The sequence below is a fragment of the Alligator sinensis genome, unplaced genomic scaffold (genome assembly GCF_000455745.1).
Source record: "Alligator sinensis unplaced genomic scaffold, ASM45574v1 scaffold282_1, whole genome shotgun sequence".
Taxonomy (NCBI): domain Eukaryota; kingdom Metazoa; phylum Chordata; order Crocodylia; family Alligatoridae; genus Alligator; species Alligator sinensis.
In genome coordinates, this window is record NW_005842380.1 from 1,376,296 (window position 1) to 1,383,216 (window position 6,921).

Below are 6,921 nucleotides of genomic sequence, written 5' to 3' on the forward strand. Positions count from 1 at the left end.
ATATTGGCCAGCTGTGTTGGAGTTTCTGATGTCTCCCCAACAGCGACCCTGGAGCACTGAAACAGAGATGTATTAGTTAGGACCCAAAGGGGCACTTTGTCTCCCGACTCCTTTGGAATAAGTTGGTTTTTCTTGCCAGTTTGCAATTGATTGAGTCATCACAGGTCAGCGATGCCTCATGTGGAAAAATATTTCCCTTGAAGACGTCAGCCTTTAGAAAACAACGCCATAAATTCCTGCACGTTAGGACGACTCAAATTAGCAAGACTTTTATGCTGGCAGCTGTTTCGAAATAAATACTTGTCCGGCGCAAGGACCTCAAACGTTACCAGCTCCAAAAGGATCCTTATTCTGAGCTTGGAGAATTGAAACGCTTAAGAACCGTGCTCTTTTCAAAAGGTCTCTTGTGCCGAGGGCAAGGCCCTCCATTTCCCTGTGCCTCCATCTTCACCCGTAAAAGGATGTACTCATCCTTTATACCTCACAGAGGTGTTGTGAGGCTTAGTTTTGGGGGGGGGGGTCTAGTAAACTTCACCCCATGTTAAAGGCTGCGGGAGGAGAATTATGACCTGCACAGTAGTAGTTGGAGGTATCTGTCTTTGTGAGTGATATAACAACAAAGTGTATTGGGCTTTTTGACTCTACTAGTATCTTTGAGTCTATGCAATCAGGGAAAAAGAGACACATAAGATGTAGTGTCACTACTGGCAGTAATTTTTGCAAAAGCTGGTGTCAGAGGCCATGGCTCTTTTGCTTTTATCAGCAGAGTAAGGCAGGTATAGAGGGAAGAAAAACGCTAACCCATGTCTCTGTAGGCAGGAGCTACTCAGATATTATGAAGAGGATGTGCTCCTCTCTCACAATCCCAACAGTACCAGCCATTCTTCATTTCACTTTCACGTGCAATCACATTTATGCCTTGCATCAACATTTGCATTGAGCTTTACAATCTTGGATAGGGGGAAATGTCTTTCTATGGAAGAAAGACCTGTATTGGGAAAGATGGAAAGACGGTTTCTTCTTTAATTACTGAAAAAAAAACAGCATCAAAACCCGTCAGGGGTTCAAAATTATGAACCAGTGTTTTCCAAGGCTTATTTATTTTGGTTGCTAATGGATCAAAATGGTTCCCAGCTGTGCAAAGTTCTCATTATGCTCATTACTTATAATGCAACTCACAATGAGATGATTAATTCAGCACACTTGCAGGCCCTTGGTGGAGTTGTGTTGATTAAGCAATTACGTTAAGCCACTTGTGTTTGTTTTCTCAGGACTCTGATGAGAGCTGGGGCCATTTTCTTTGCAGAATGATTCCATGTTCACAAGAAAAGTTTTGCAAACATTTACAAATGCCAAATTCACCATTATCAAATAATGTGAAGGTGAAAATTGCAGTCAACCTGTCTGCTGAATTTGTGATCTGTTAAGAGAAGTTTTGTTTTTACTTGGTTTCAATGTCCTATATTTTCATCCTGTTCCTCAGCCAGTGTAAATGAACTTAGCTGCTTGGGTTTTAACAGAATTTTGCTGATTCACATCTGGTCAGGGGTTGGACCTTTTGTTTCAATGACTGCCTGAGCCATGAGATAATTTTACCATTTTCAAAGTTCATTCTAGCACTTGTATTTAGATGTCCTGAAAAAGAGGATCTCAGATACAGCTACAAAGTCAAGGAAAGAATGAAAAAAATCCTTTCACAAACTTCTCCCACACTTGAATCCAGCTAATATAATCTTCGTTAAAGGTTTGAAAGATTCCAATGTATTTCCCCTCTGCCCCTAATATTTCTTGCCCTGCTTTCTTTCTGCTTTTTCTCAAAAATCAGTTATTTTCTGAAATACCAAGAAGAAATTAATTCTTACAGAGCTTCTATCTGGACCAGAAGTGAAAGTGTCACAAAAATCTCATGAGAGAGTTTTTTAGTGCACTTTCAAGAGATGATATGAAGATGTAAGCTGAGCCTGGCACAGTATTGCTTTGCCTGAGCCTTGCATCCTCTTAGACCTCCAAGAGGTCATATAATCTTCATGACTTAATTCATTTAACAAAGCTGTTGAAAATATATACCATAGGCAACATGTACACCGTCAGAGCTTCAGTAGAAATCCTAATACGATGATTCTCAACCAGGGTGGTGCGAGGTCCTTTCAAGGGTGCAATGGGGTGCAAAGCAACATTAGTACTGTTAGGTGTGCAAACAGGATTCACAAAGTGAACCAACTTCCAGGAGAAGTGGTGCTGGCTCCTACCCTGGGGGTCTTTAAGAGGAGGTTAGACTAACACCTTGCCGGGGTCGTTTGACCCCAGTACTTTTTCCTGCCACAGCAGGGGGTTGGACTTGATGATCTGCTCAGGCCCCTTCTGACCCTACCTACTTTGAAACTATGAAAGTAAACCTGGACATTTGCAATAGGAATCCATAGGGTTAAAAACATACTGAGCTGCCGTGGTCTTTCTGAGTTCTTTGCAACAGGAGAATTGCTCTATTATTTTTCTGTAATAAACCCCCCCCCAGCCAAACCAAAAGCTGGCATTTTCCAAGGGCTGCCTTGAATTTGTCAAAGGGTGTCTTAAGTCTAGAAAGGTTGAGAACTACTAACTAAATGTTATAATGCCAAAACACTGGCAAAGCAAAGATTCATTTGAGAACTTGTGCAAGCACAGAGTCCAATCTATGTACAACCTGAAACCTTAATGCCCATAAAAGACTTTAGAAATTGTGTGATGTCCAGTCAATACCGATAGCAACCTAAGCAATACAGGGCTGCTTACTTTTCTGATTTAGATTCACTTTCTGCCATGAAATCAAGCAGGGGAAAAAAAAAGGTGTTTGCTTTTATGTGAAAAGTATCTTGGTCAACAAAAAAACTGAAAAGGAAATACTGCGGTGGGCTTCACTGAAACTTGGTTGAGTGTGCCACGGTTTTTTAAGTATATTTTTCAATTAGCTACAAAGATATACACTAGAAATATTTCCAAGAACCCAGAAAAACGGCCTGTCCCAGTCAAGATATTTGACTCTTTGGGTGTTCAAGGAGCAACCAATGTTCATTCATAACAGTTGTCGTTTACTGTTCCGCCAGCTTAGCGGGCCATGATGGCGCGCTTCTGTAGAAAGGAGAGGAAGGACGGAGCTGAGTTACACCTCAATAGACTAAACAGTCACTCCACAGCAGTGCCCAGCTTTAAGTTGGAGGAATCTTTGGTGGATCTCATGAAAAATAGACACACAAAAAATGTTAACAGTCTTCCCAACCATCCCAGCAGCCAAAACCAAAATGCAAAACGTTAACGCAGGCCAAATCTGCACAATAGCAGCTTATCCTAAAGCCTTTTGATTGCTTCTGAGCTACCTGTAGAAACAAAAAGAGCAAGATTTGTGCTACCGTTCTAAAGCCTTTACATTGCTGCAGCTCCTCTCTTGAAGCTTTATAGTCTAAATTCAAATCAGATGAATTTAGAAACACAAGCGACCATGCACAGTCTCATTTGAGAAGGCCTACTCGTTTGAGAAGAAACAATTATCCAAGGTAATCACCTCTGCTGTCCCAGGTAAGGTCTATTGTAATTCATGTTAACATATAATGTAATATTAATGTCTGACTTCCTTCCAGAACATCATTAAGCAATGTTTTTAGCCTCTGTTATAAAGCTTCATATTTTTATTTCTTCCTTCAAGGGGAACTGTGCAGATATTTTTATTTGTTGTCCAATGCATTATATATAAACTATACCATGAGTTTGTGTTATTAAAATTAAAATGGAAGTGTTTTCCACTTGGATGAGAAGGTGCTACTCTGGGGGTGATTCTCCAATCTTACAGCAAGTCTTCTGCAGTCTTCAACTGATCCTTAAATACTCTCTGTCTCCTGCAGAGCTGAAATTTACCCTTAGAAGAGGTGTCATTTCTTTGTTCTTGATTAATCAGGGTTCTCAACTTGAAGTTTCAGATGATATCGAGATGTCCTGGACTGAAACCATATATTGTAGCTCCTCAAAAACAGAGACTCAAACTTTTGATTTGATGTGATAGCCCATGGTTAGGGAAGATCCTGAACAGAATCATACCCAGAATTGAGGAAGAGGTATCCGACACCCTGGTATACTAATTAAAACATTAGCACAGTCTCAGGAAAGCAAATGCTGCTGTCAGGAGCACGGGCAGCAGGCAGGCTAAATTACCCTCGGCTGGCCCTGGTTACTGCGTAGCTCTGTTTGCCGGTGACCTAAGCTAACCCCAGATAGCCATAGGGGCCTGGGGCAGAAGTTTCAAAAAATTGGTTTGACTTAAATCAGTGAAGTCTGATACTACATTCAACCAGGTTGATCTTAAACCAGTCTTGGCCATTTTGAAACTGGTTTATATTCACTGAACTTCTCTTTTGTTACAAGTTTAGACCAGTTTCTGATCACTTAAACCGGTGGATATGTAACTTCTGTCCCTATCCATGCAGGTGTGGCTGCCTGCTTATAAGCAGCGGCTATTTTGGAGCCCAGAAGACTGTTGAACAGGATAGCTACTTCTATACCCAGCTTTGGGTTTACCATCTCCTGTTCTTAGCTTTTTTGGCTCCTACTTTTGAGTCCAAGTTCCCTTCACCACCGGGTCCTGCTTGCTTGTTCCTAACACCCTTGGTTCTGCTGGGTTTTTCCTGACTTCCTGCTTGTTTCCTTCCTGGTTTCATCCTTGTCCTTGGTTTCTAATCATTGATTCTTGGCCTGCTGTGGCAGCTGGCTCCTGGCTTACCTGGCTGCTTTCCCCTATCCTACTTCTGCTGCCACATCCAGACCCTGGTCCGGGTCTCTACCTCCTGCTCTCGAGTCCCCACTAGCTCCTAGCTCTACCCAGGGTGATCTGGGACTTCGAGCCTGCATGCCCCTCATCAAGGTTGAATCATAATCAAGTAAAGATAATTCCCAAGGGCTCCTGTAGACAGGTTCAACAATATTTTTCAGAAATGACTTTGAAGTAAATATAAAAATCACAGCTGATGAAAGTGCATCTAATTCACAGGGGTCTCAGCTCAGTCAAGCTGTAGCCAGTCAATGCTGCAACCTTTCCAGTGGCTGGCCAGCTGCTAATCAGTGACCACATTCCCATCCACTTCAATGGGAGAAGGATCTTGCCTTAATGTAACATTAGAAATCATGAAAGCCCCAATGAGCATCGGGAGGTGTTGAAGGAGGGGTGAAGGAGTGTGATAGACATGAAAGGGCTTTTTTTTTTTTTTTTTTTGCAGCTGGTTCTTTTCTCCTATTGACTGTACAAAAGGAGGGAAGGAGGGAGGCTAAAAATGTGAGGCAGGATTATGAGAGAGACACGCTTTCCATCCATGTTCAGGAAACCAGTGAGACAAAAGGCACGCAGCAGCGACCACATGGGCACGGGGGCTTCAGCAAACACGCTGCTTCCTCTGTTGTTTCCTCAGAAGCCCAGGATCCATCGCCTGGTTTGTTTTTCTACGGAAATAATTAAAGATGTGGATAAAAAAAAAGAAAGAAAGGCCTTAACAAAAGAGTGACCCTTCCTACCTCTCTCGCCACCCCCCCCTCCACTTTAAGAGGAAGTCTTTTTCATATCCCCCGTCCCCTCTCCATGCAGAAGGTCTGCCCAGATGCCGGAGCTCACTGGTTTGCTTCCAGATAAAGGAGGATGCTTAAGGAAGCATTATGGATTGTAGCGCACAGAAATGGCTTGTGAAAAGGCACAGAGGTCATTATTATTGTCCAAACATACTCTCACTTTGTCAACTTGACCTACAGCTATTGTAAGAAGACCCCTGAATTTCCTCTGTTTTATGCCCCCTATCCTGGACTTCATACTTCACTGTTTTTCACCCTGACTAGCTTTCTGTACAGTATTGCTTAATTTCCACCCCGCGATCTTAAAAGACAGGGCTGAGCTCCAAGTCTTGACCTTCTGCTCATGACATTCAACCCTGCATTATCTAGATTTAGGAGACTTTTAACAGACTACCTCTTGATGTGGGCAAGGATGCTCCCCTAAACTTTCACATCATGATGTAGCACTTCTGTGCTCTGCCTAACTCTGCCCTTTCAGTTCAGCCCTGTGAACATCCTCAGAAATGCCCATTTCAGCTTTATGCCTCACACCCAACACACATCTATACATTCACGAGTGCGGATAAAATAAGGACTGGCACGGAGCAAGCAAGCTACTTCCCCAGGGCCTCAGCTCAGTCAAGCTGGAAGCAGTCAGTGCAACAACCGTCCTGATGACTGGCCTGCTGGTAATCGATGACCAAATTCTCCATCAACATCAATGAGAGAAGGGTCTTGCCTTAATGTAACATTAGGAATCATGAAAATGAACAACAGAAGGCAATAAAGGCGGGGAAAGGAAGGTGATGGGCACGACAGGGCATTTTTTGCTAGTGGCTCTTTTCTTTTATTGCCTGTACAAAAAGAGAAAGGAAAGCTAAAAACCTGCTTCCCACTTTACTCTCATTTCAAACACTCCCTCTGGCCTGAAAACATGAGGATACCTCATGATTTGGGTGCTTCAGTTTAGCTGGGTGCGCATTAGGAGATATCATAGGGACAGAAACCAAGAAGTGCAGGAAACCATACCTTTAATATGGTTTGTCTTTACTGAAGACTTAGACCAGGCTCTTAAGGGCATTGCCCTTAATCTCCCTGCTTTCTACACACAAGAATCACTTACCTAAGTTAAGCAAAGCTTTCAAAACCAGGCTCCATAGTAGGACAAGAAATATAGATTAAACCAATCTGCTTTTCAGTGGATGTGTCTACATACGCATTTACTGCGCAATAAGTTACAGCACAGTAAGTGGCTTTTAGGCCCGTGTCTACACATGCAGCCATTAAAGTGCAGTAATGCTGTGTGTGGACTGACGACAGACATAGCATATACCGGTTTGAGCTCAATCAGTTAAGTCT